Genomic DNA, 11789 nt, shown 5'->3' on the forward strand with positions numbered 1-11789 from the left:
AGATAGAGAACAAATTAAAATTATAAAAAGAATATTAAACATGCAGTCTGGCAGGATACAAATTGGTTTCATAGGGCATTTTAGTAGAGAGGTTAATGAGAACTTGTTGGACTAGTTTCATCTGTGAAATTAATAGCCTTCATCTATTTCTTTTACTTTTCATTTATTTTCTCATAGCACAAGTATTGCACATTTGATAAGTTGGCACATTAGATAAGTAGCTATTTTTCTCAGATATATAGTCTAAATGTACTTTGTGATCAAACGTAGCTGGACATATTACTCATTATTTTCATGTTTTAATGTAGTATAAGAAATCAAACACACAAATGAAAAATCTATGTTCTTCCCCATAACTTGAAAAAATGAAAATAGAAAATAATTTCATCTTCTCTATGTGTGAAACTAGCAATCTCTTTTTGAAATATTACCCCGTGCTTTTCCCAGTTTTGTTTTGGATGGTTATATGCACAGAACAGATTCACTCAGTACCATAAATTACTATTTCATATTTCATTTTCACACTTAATTTGTCTTTGGGAAAAACAGCTAAAGCTCAACTTTGCCAGGTCTTCAGAGTGACTCCTAGATTGCTCTACAGCTCTCTTCACACTCTCTTTGCAAATACGTGCACTACCAGCCCTTTATTCTGAAGCCTGAACTACGAAAGTCCTTACACACAATTGTCAAAGGAGCAAATGAATTAAGACTGGCAGGAAAAGAAAACATAATCAAAATGATTAAAAAAAAAACACTTTCATGAGTTTATCATGAGCTATATAAGTAATTTGCATGAAATTCTCATCTAATCCTTGAAAAACAGAGACTGTTATGAGACTCGTTTTATAAATTGGGAAATGCGTAATAAAAAAGTCTGGCTTCAGCCCAAAAAGAAGTCTGCCCTTTGTCCCTAGTTACTAAGAAGTAGCCTCTAAGCTCTTGGAATTTCCCTAGTGATTGGCACGTTCTCGTTATTTATGGTGGGCCTCTGAAACCACACCTGATAGTTTATGCTAATGAGACGATTCAGGATGGGAGTAATCCATTCAAGATAGACTAACCATGTGACCAGAGGGTTGGGGCTTTGGGCCAAGTGACATCAGTTCAACCTTTTGGAAGAGAGGAGCTGGAGATTGAATTCAATGACATGGTCAATGATTCAATCAACCATGACTACATAATGAAACCCTAATAAAAACTGAACACTGAGTGCTGGTGAGCTTTCAGGTTGGAGATGCTCTGTGGATGTCTCTGAGGATAAGGAAGCTTCATATTTAGAATATTTCCAGGTTCCACTGTGTGTCTCTTCTTTTGGCTGATTTTACTTTGTACCCTTCAGCCATAATAAAATTGTAAAAGTAAGTATATATAACAGTAAGCATATAAATAGTAAGTATACATCACTTTTCTGAGTTCTGTGACTTCTGGCAAACTATCAGTTCTGAAGGTAGTTGTGAGGACCCCTAAATTTGTAGCCAGGAGCACTGGAATGAGAATGGTCCTAGGAACCCTCAATCTCCCAGCTGGCACCAAGAAATAAGGGCAGTTTCGCAGGGACCATCCCCTCCGACTCTGCAGTTTGCCAATCCCCTTGCACAACTGAGGCCGACTTGGCAGTTTAGGGGAGTGTGCCCTTAAATTCACTTTTACCCAACTCTGGGTATGGAATCAGGTCTTTAAGGGTTTTGGAGAAAGTTATTCAGCAAGCACATGCAGGCAATCTGTGGGGCGGGGGCAGGGGGGTGCATGCTGCAGTAGCAAGATGAGAGGGACCTGGGCGTGCATGGACAGCTCAGACACATATAACAGCAGATAACAATAGCACTGTTCTGGAAAGTGAACTGTGAGAACACAAGCTACACCAGACTCAACAAACTCTCACAGTCACAACCTAAAAGGTTAAGAGAGATGAGGTCTACGGCTGGTCACTGCATTGGATCATTTAGCTATGTCAGACAGAAGTTCACAGTAATTAACCAAATCACCTGCTTCTCAAGCATTTCTCCCCTCGAGGGTGGGGGCTTATTTATTCCCCCAGCAGATGGGGGTACAGTCTGATAGTGGCTGCCCTCTGCACAGTGCTTCAGCTGAAGGTAATTAATTTGCTTGTCACCGGTCTTACCTCCTTCCAGGGAGGTCCTGAATGCAAGGACTGATCAAAGCATCGATTCACTGAAGACCCTTCCTAGCCCCAAACTCCACTTGGGGTTGATTGTGGCCTTCTGCACTGCATTTCAGCTCAACGCCTAGCTCTGGCTATACCTGCTTCTCTTCTTCTTCCGCAAGTGTCGATTTCAAGGGTGCTTCCTAAGAAAGGTCTTGTGCACCCATCTCATCTTGGTCTGTTTCCTGCAAAACCCAACTTGAAATAATCAGAGTGTCTAAACGTTTCCTCTAATACTAAGTTATGATGATGCCATTGCTTAAATATGGACAAAACCCCCACACTATTCTTGTAAATATCTTAATATTTTCCAATTCCAATGTAATATTATGTAATTTGGTATTCCTGTATAAACTCTCTAACTCCTTTTTACTCTTTTAAAAGGAATCTTAGGGAACCTAATAAGCCAAGGTACTGTAATGAACAGCCAAGACATCTGTCCAATGTGCAGTCACTTAATAGTTGATAACTGTCTTGCAGATCAAATACATTTCTAATTATGTCAGTTGCAATTTTAAATTCATTTTCAAGGGATCGAAAAATATGATTCACTCGTACAATCTGAAAATATAATTGTGGTCTAAATAAAAATGAATTAAATTTCAACAAATGAATGAAACAGTGTTTGACCATTTAGTAAATTTTGTTTCAAAGGGCGCATCATTATCTTCATTTATGTGTTTTATCACTTTTGATTGACAGTTTTAGAGAAGCTCTCTAGCTACTTTCTTTTAGTCAATCAATTTTATCTCCAGTCACAGATGGCAATTACCATAAAAGTTGAGATCACGAAATAACCATTAAGTGCATCTCTGTTGTGAAAATATTTATTTATTTATTTATTTATTTATTTATTTATTTATTTATTTATTTATGTATATAGTGAAAATATTTAAACCAGGTTTTCAGAACTTGTGAGAAGCTCCAGGATGCCTCAAGTTCAGAGGATCTAATCTGGGAGCATGTGTCTAGGGACTTTTTGTATAAATGGGTGCATGCTTTTGTTGCTGCTTCATTGACTGAGGAACTCAAGTGGCATTTAGGTAGCCATGGCCGGGAATACTAAGTAGCCTGAAAAATGTGGAATAGACTCATATCCACATTGACCTGTCTCAGTGAATAGCTACACCATGAAAAGAGGTAGACAACTGTAAGTTTATAAATGCAAATACAAAACACACAACAAATGGTTAAGTCATTTTTGTCCTCCAATCCTAAACACTAATTATCTACTCTGCTATCTTTGCAAAGTGTGTAAAGGGACTTTGCAAGTGTTATTTATTTAAAAATATGTGTGTTGTTTGAAAAGTATTTCTGAGCTCATAGATTGAATAAGACAAAGATTTTTAATCAAAATGTATTGGTTATTTATTTAGTTTTAAGAAGTCTTTAAAACTTAGCTTCAGTACTCTTTAAATTTGGTAAGAGCTGAGTGAAATATATTTAATTTTGTGGCTGTAATAGAAACATTAATTTTGAGTGTTTCTAGAATAATGTTATTGATATGTTTGAAAATAGACATTTATAAAAATTTATTGCCCATCTTAGGCAAATTAATTTTAATTCATTTCTGTAATGCTTATTCTTTATGAATTTAGAAAATTCATTTTATTTACACTAGAATCTATATTTTCCTCATGGTTAATTCAATCTCTGGAACTTAGAGATTTATGGACATACTGCAGGACATCATTTTGCTGTTCTATTAGAACACGTAGAGACCCCAAATAGCCTATAAAAATGTGAGTATGACCAAACCACTATGGAGAAGTACATTCTCTGGGACTGAACCAGAACTTCAGAGCCATAAATTAATATTACTTCATCTGTGTTACCTAATAGCTGGAAAAGTAGAGAAACTAATGCTATAATGCCCTGATCTGCATAAAAAAGAAAATTAATTACATCATTCTGTTCCACCTCTTAGAAACAGAGTTTCAAGTAGGTAAAAATAAACTTTATTTTTATCAGAGAAAAGATGGCTTTATCTCTTATTTCACTTCAGTCAATTCCTAAGGATTGGAAAACATAAGTGCACTGAGCTTAAGCATGCTCTTAATTAGGCTTCCAAAGCTAATGTTGAGAATAAGTCATTGAATTGGCTCACTAAACAATATTTTTCAATTCACCAACTGACCTTAACTTTATTACATAGAATGGGAGGCTTTGCCATATAGCACCAAATTAAAGTGAACAAATTATCTATGTTTTGTTTGAGCAAATCCCATAGTTGAGTTTAGTACCAGTGACTTGCCAGGTTTCTGTTTGTACTGCAAAGTCTTAAGGGACAAGATGGCTTCATGGTGAATTTTATCAAACATTTAAATAAGAAGTAAGGTTATTTCTTTTCAAACTCTTCCACAAAACTCATGAGGAGAGAGAGAACCTCCTTACTCATTCTATGATTCCAGCATTATCATAGCCAGCAAAAGGCACTACAAGGAAAGTGCAGGCCAGTATCTCTTATGAATATTAATGCAAAAATCTTCAACAAAATACCACAAAATGAATTCAGCAGCATATGTAAAAGATTATATGCCATGACTAAGAAAGACTTATTCCTGGAATTTAAAGATGGTTCAACATATGAAAATCAATATAATAAGCCACATTAATACAATGATGAAAAACCACATGATCATCTCAGTTGATACAGAAGGAGTATTTGACACAACTCATGTTAAAAACATTCAACAAACTAGGAATAGAAAGAAACTACCCTAGCATAATAAAACTCATATATGAAAAACCTACAACCAATACCATATTCAATGGTGAAAGATGGGGGAAAACTTTCCTTTAAGATCAATGACAAGACAAGGATGTTCATCACTTCTATTCAACACAGAACTGGAAGTCCTAGCCAGGTCAAATAGGCAGGGTAAAGGAGTAAGACATCCAAATTGAAAAAGAAGAAATATAATGATCTCCATTCACAGGGGACATGGTCTTATATGTAGAAAACACTAAACCTTACACACACACACACACACACACAAAATATTAGAACTGATAAATGAAGTGAGCAAAGTTGCATGATACAATGTCAACACGCAAAAATCAGTTGTGTTTTTGTTCACTAACAATTAACAATTAAAAAACAATGCTAAGAAAAATAATTCCATGTTTTACAATACCATCAGAAAGAATAAAATACTTAGGAAAACGCTAACCAAGAAGGCAAAAAATTTATTCACTGAAAACTCCAAAACATTGCTGCAAGAAATTAAAGAAAACATATATAAGCAGAAAGACATTCTGTGTTTATAGATTGGAAGACTTCATATTTTTAAATTGACAAAGGGATCTACAAATTCAATGCAATCCCTATTAAAATCCCAATGGTGTGTTTTGCTTTGTTTTTGTTTTTAGCAGAAACAGAAAGATTCATCTTAAAATTCATACAGAATCTCTCGGGACTTTGAAGAGACAAAATAACCTTCATAAAAGTAGAAAAAATTTGGAAGTCACACATTTCCTGATTTCAAAGCTTAGTATAAAATTATAGTCATCAAAACAGTGTATTAACATAAAGATAGACAAATGGAACTGAAGAGAAAGCCTAGAAATGAACCCTTGTCTATCCCTCAATAGATTCTTGACAAGGGTGTCAAGATCATTCAATGGGGAAGAGCAAGTCTTTCCAACCAACAGTGCTGGACAAACTGTGTATCCAAGCGCAAAGGAATGAAGTTGGGGTCTTGTCTTACACAATACACAAAAACAAACTCAAGATGCATCAAAGGTAAACATAAGAGCTATAAAACTCTTATCAGAAAAGATAAGGGAAAAGCTTCATGCCAAAGGATTTGGTAATGGTTTCTTGTGTATGACATCAGAAGCACTGGCAAGGGGTGCCCAGGTGGGTGGCTCAGTCCATTGAGTATCTGAGTCTTGATTTCAGCCCAGGTCATGATCTCTGGCTTCTGGAATGGAGCCCTGAATTGGGCTCTGCACTCAGAGGGGAGTCTGCTTGAGATTCTTTCTCTCCCTCTCCCTCTGCCCCTCCCCGCCACATCCACTCCCTCTCTTTCAAATAAATAAATCTTAAAAAAAAAAAGCACAGGCAAACAAAGAAAAATAAGATAAATTGAACTTTATTAAAATGGAAAACTTTTGTGCATGAAAGGATACAGTTGACAGAGTGAAAAGGCAACCCACAGAATGGGAAAAAAATATTGCTACATCATATATCTGACAAAGGGTTAGCATCTAGCATACATAACGGACTCCTACAAATTGGCAATAACAAAACAATCTAGTGAAAAAATGGACAAAATGATTAAATAGATGTTTCTCCAAAGAAGATATACAAATAGCCAGTAAGCACATTAAAATATGCATACCAACACTAATCATTAGGGAAATGCAAATTGAACCACATTGAGTTACCACTTCACATCCATCAGAATAGCTATTAAAACAAAACAAAACAAAGCAAACAAACAAACAAACAAACAAAAACAAGGGCTTGGGCTGGCCCAGTCAGTACAACATTCGACTCTTGATTTTATGGTTGAGAGTTTTTGCACCATGTTGGGGGTAGATTTTTACTGAATAAAAAAAAAATTAAAAAATAAAACAAAAACAGAAAATAAGTGATGATGAGGATATGGAGAAATTGTGACCCTGTTCATTGCTGGCAAGAGTGTAAAATGGTACAGTCACTGTGAAAAATGGTATGGTGTTTCCTCAAAAAAGTTAGACATAAAATTTTTATATGATCCAATAAGTCCACTTCTATCTCGGTACCTATTCAAAATAATGGAAAACAGGGACTTGGGCAGATATTTGTATAGCCATATTTCATAACAACATTATTCATAACAGTCAACAAGTGGAAATAACTCAAATCGTCCTTTGATGAATGAATGGGAAAACAAAATGTATCTAGTCACATAAATGAATATTACCCAGTCTTAACAAGGTAGGAAGTTCTGGTACATGCTATGGTATGCTTAAAAGCATACTAAGTGAAATAAGCCAGACAAAAGGACAAATATTGCATGATTCCTCTTACAGGAGGTTCCTAGACTAGAGATAGGAAAATTAAATTTATAGAGATAGGAAACAGAATAGTGGCTACCATGGGCCAGAGGAGGGGGGTATAGGGAGTTATCGTTTAATGTACAGAGTTTCAATTTGGGATCATGAAAATTGTTTGGAGTTGAAGAGCAGTGATGGTCGCACAACAACGTGAATGTACATATAAAAATGGTTAATATGGTAAATTTTATTATTAGATATATTTTATGACAGAAAAAAAATCTTACTAATGATACCTCAGGTCATGCCCACTTCCACTTCAGATGTGTAGTGTGTAACTTTTAAAATGTGTAATTTTAAAAGTTGACATACTTTTAAAATTAATTTGCACTTTTAAAATGTCATGCAGATATTATAATTTTGTGCTTAAAATGTCTGGCTTCAAGTACAGTTCATTCATTCAACACTTATTTGGATACTTCCTCTTCCAGAAACAACTAATCATGAGGATACTATATACAAAGCCTGGGGTGTTCCTTCCAGTTATTCTTTCTTTAGATTGTATGCAGAAAATTCATAATCTATGTGGATAAAGATGCTTATGAAGATAAACTGCATTCGGGTGAGAGATAAAGATATTTATCCAGCACTGGATATTGCTGGGAGAGTGGTCAGCCCACCAGGCAAGGCTAGTCCTGAGCAAAGGAGAGAAGGAAGGAAAGTTAGGTGGAAGTTGTCCATGCTTCTGTGTAGTATGAGAATAGGGTTAACAAGGCCGTTGGCATCAAGGAAGGTGTTTCTCTGAGGAACAGGCTGGCTTGGCATCCCTGTTGTGCTCAGTCGTTGGTGGGGACCTGGCTGTGGGGAGCATGGCACTGGTGCAAGCAAACACGGTGACACATTTCAGAGGGCAGCAGGTGAAGTTCTTGGTCAGTTATATTCCAATAGTTAAGGGTCGGGGAGGCCCAGACTCGTGGCTGGATAAGTGTTCAATATCCAAGTGTCTGTAACACATGGCATAGAGGGAAATGAGCTTCCTCAAGAAAACATCTGTAAGAACTGATATGTGGAATTTGTTAATAATGACCGGACCTATATAGTCTATGGCATGAAAATGACATACATAGTCCCACATGGTAAATTAAGACATTTATAGACATAAATATAGACATTAAGGCATTCTGACATCAGCCTCTGACCCTTGACCATTGTTTCTACCTTCTTCTGTCTCACTTCAACCAAATTATCTTTTGTTTCAGGACTTTTATACCATAGAGTTTGATATGTGATGATGCATTCTTATTCAATGTCAATTCTTTAATACGGTGTCTTTATTTCTTGATTACTGAGGGTCATTTGCTTTGCTCTCTTTTGCTTATAAAATACTAACTAGGGTTGTGTGATACTAGAGCATTCTCTCACTATCTCCCACACAGCCTTCTGTGCCTCTGTGCTCCCTTTTGTGGCTGCATTTTTTCTACAAGATATGAGCACTCTATCTACTATGTGGCAATGACAAAAGGAGCTTAAAGAATTTGAGACCCTTAATGCTTGAGGTTTCAACAGAAAATAATTTTCTCCTTTTCAGAAGATGAAAAATGTATTTTACAACTCCAGAAACTATTACTTCATTTCTCTACCTGATGAAAAATGCATCACAGAAATGTTAGGACAGATCATTTCTGCCCTGAAGATTGCACCGTCATGTGTAGGTGTGTGTGTATGTGTGTAGGTGTGTGTGTAATTGTAATAGAATAAAGGACATAGGGTGTGCATAACAATGTCAATGTGTTATAAATGTATTAAAATTATTTTTTCTAGATACTGATACACTTTGTTTTATACTTTTCAAATTGTTTACTTAATCTAATAAAAAGTAGTATCTTTTAATTATACATTTCTATAATTCTATGGTTACTTTTCTCATCATTTTTAGGTTTACACGTTTTGCTCCTCTTTTTTTTTTCTTCAAAGAACCAGATTTTAGATATATGTATTTTTTTGTTCCTTTTTTTTTTTTTTTATTTTCCAACTCATTTCTTAGTGCTTTTAACTTACCAGTCAGTCCCTCTCTTCTCCTTTTTTTTTTTTTTTTTTTTTGGTTTATACTGGGCCCAGATTGCTCTAAACTTTGTGGATTTCCCTTTTATCTGCCTGTATGTGAAGCTTAGTAGCAGATGTGACTACGGTTTTCAGATTAGCTCCCTGAACTTTCCACATCAGATGGAGACTTCTCAATTATGAGGATTACTACCTGTTTGTTATTGTTTTTCCTTGGGTCTTAGAACTGTTAGAAGTTTATTTGCCTTCCCCATTCCTTCCACCTAATTGCTGACAATCAACTGGGTCTTTTTGCTTTTGGTAAGTTGGTGCCATCCATTTGCATACTGGAGTTCTTGGGAGATGCCTTGTTATTCCTTTCTTCCAGATGTAGTCCGTTTATCTGTAGAATTTATTGTTTTGTTTGTTTGCTCATTTGTTCATCCTTTTGCTCATTTTCTCTTCCTCCTCTTTTTTCTCTTCTGTTTTTGTGGAAGGATTAGGCGTCTTCAAAAACTATGAAGCTGCCACCATCTCCCTTTGACTTATTTGTTAAATGATCACTCTGACTGATTTAATAGTGGGGATGCAAGTCCAGAATGGCAACTGGGTTACCAGTTACACAGCTACTGTTATGGTTCAGGTGAGAGATGATGGTGGCTTGGAGACTTTGAAAGTGTGGCCAGAGAGAGCCCCTCTTGAGGGTCAGCTTTTGAACTGAAACCGGAAGGGTGAGAACAGACACATGAAGAACCAGGAATAGAGCCATCCGGACAGACTGTAGTATAGGTGGGTGGTGGTGAACTGAACCATGAGCAGTGGAGACAACAGTTCAGGGAAGACTAGAAAAGTAGGTATGATCTAGGTCATGTCTGTCCTTATTACCTCTGAAGGTTTTAAATACACTCAGAAGCTATTTCAGCTCACAGTCTATAGTCTACACAAGTAAGGCAATTATAATAGGAATAGAATGAAAGAATGAGGCAGCTGTCTGCCTTCAGCTCAGGTCATGATCCTGGGGTCCTGGGATCGAGTCCCACATTAGGCTCCCCACAGGGAGCCTGCTTCTCCCCCTGCCTGTGTCTCTGCCTCTCTGTGTCTCTCATGAATTAATAGATAAAAAGTCAAAAAAAAAAGAGAGAGAGAGAGAGAGAGAGAGAGAATGAAAGCATAGCCAAATAGAAATATAAGAAACTCACTGTTGTACTAGAGAGAAAAGAACAATAGCATTTCACTTGGGCTTTGGCATCAATCTTTTTCGAAAAATAAATATAATTTGATTCATTGAAGAATAAGTATGACTTTGGCAGATGGGGAGAAAGGCAGTGAGTGCTTTCCACCGTTTTCAGACTGAGTATAACTAGTTCCAATGAAGAGTTTGCTAGTGTATTAAACTATATTCAATAAATAAATAATCTTACACTCTCAATAAGCATACACCTTCCCCCCCAAAAAATCAAGTTAAAGGATGCCTGGGTGGTTCAGTGGTTGATCATCTGCCTTCCACTCAGGGTGTGATCCTGGGATCCTGGGATCGAGTCCCACATCAGGCTCCCTGCGGAGAGTCTGCTTTTCCCTCTGCCAGTGTCTCTGCCTCTCTCTCTCTGTGTCTCTCATGAATGAATGATTGAATAAAATCATTAAAAAGAAACGTCAAGGTAAAGTATGTTTTTTTATTTAAGATTTTATTTATTTATTCATTCATGAGAGACACACAGAGAGAGAGGCAGAGACACAGGCAGAGGGAGAAGCAGGGTCCAAGCAGGGAACCAGATGTGGGACTCAATCCCAGGACACTTGAGATCACACCCTGGGCCCAAGGCAGGCACTAAACCACTGAGTCACCCAGGGATCCCAGGTTAAGGTGTGTTAAATCAGTCCTCACCAATTCTATAGTCATGGATGATATTTGATTATCTCAGGGAAATCTGAAGACAACAGTCATATTTGTGTTTTATTTTGAGAATTTAATTATACAAAGAGCATAAGGGAAATTGATTAAGTTTTCAAAAAGGTAGATATATCATCTTTGCTTCGGGAATCCTTTACATACTAGTAATCACAATTAATTGGTGAAGATATTGACTACCTTTTATTGGCAGATATTATAACAAGACTTACGATCAATAAAAATAGTATCTACAACTAATACGTGCTAAATGCTTTATACACATCATCTCACACTTCACTCTAACCATTTCAAATAGGTGATATTATTATCTCCAATTTGCAGATGAGTCCACTGAGGTTCAATGAGGTTCAGGCTACATTCAAAGACATTCATCTGTGAAATTGCCAAAGTGGAGTCACACAAAGTTCAGCTGGCCCTAGAAGCCAAGTCTTTGGTATAATATTCTACTGATAAAGTCACTGTTTTAGTGACTGCTTTTGAATTCTGTGTACTGGCAGTATTTCTAACCAGATATTTAAAGACTTTTTCAACTTCTTTTCATGGGATAAATTTTATTTTCTGGACATTCCAAATCAGGTTGAAATTTCTTTCCAAATAAACAAAGCATATTAACACAAACAGAGATGTGTTTTCAAGGTCTAATTTACTCTTTTTGGGAGTGCTTTTCATTTTAGTACAGATTATTCC

The sequence above is a fragment of the Canis lupus genome, chromosome 15, assembly GCF_011100685.1.
Source record: "Canis lupus familiaris isolate Mischka breed German Shepherd chromosome 15, alternate assembly UU_Cfam_GSD_1.0, whole genome shotgun sequence".
NCBI lineage: Eukaryota > Metazoa > Chordata > Mammalia > Carnivora > Canidae > Canis > Canis lupus.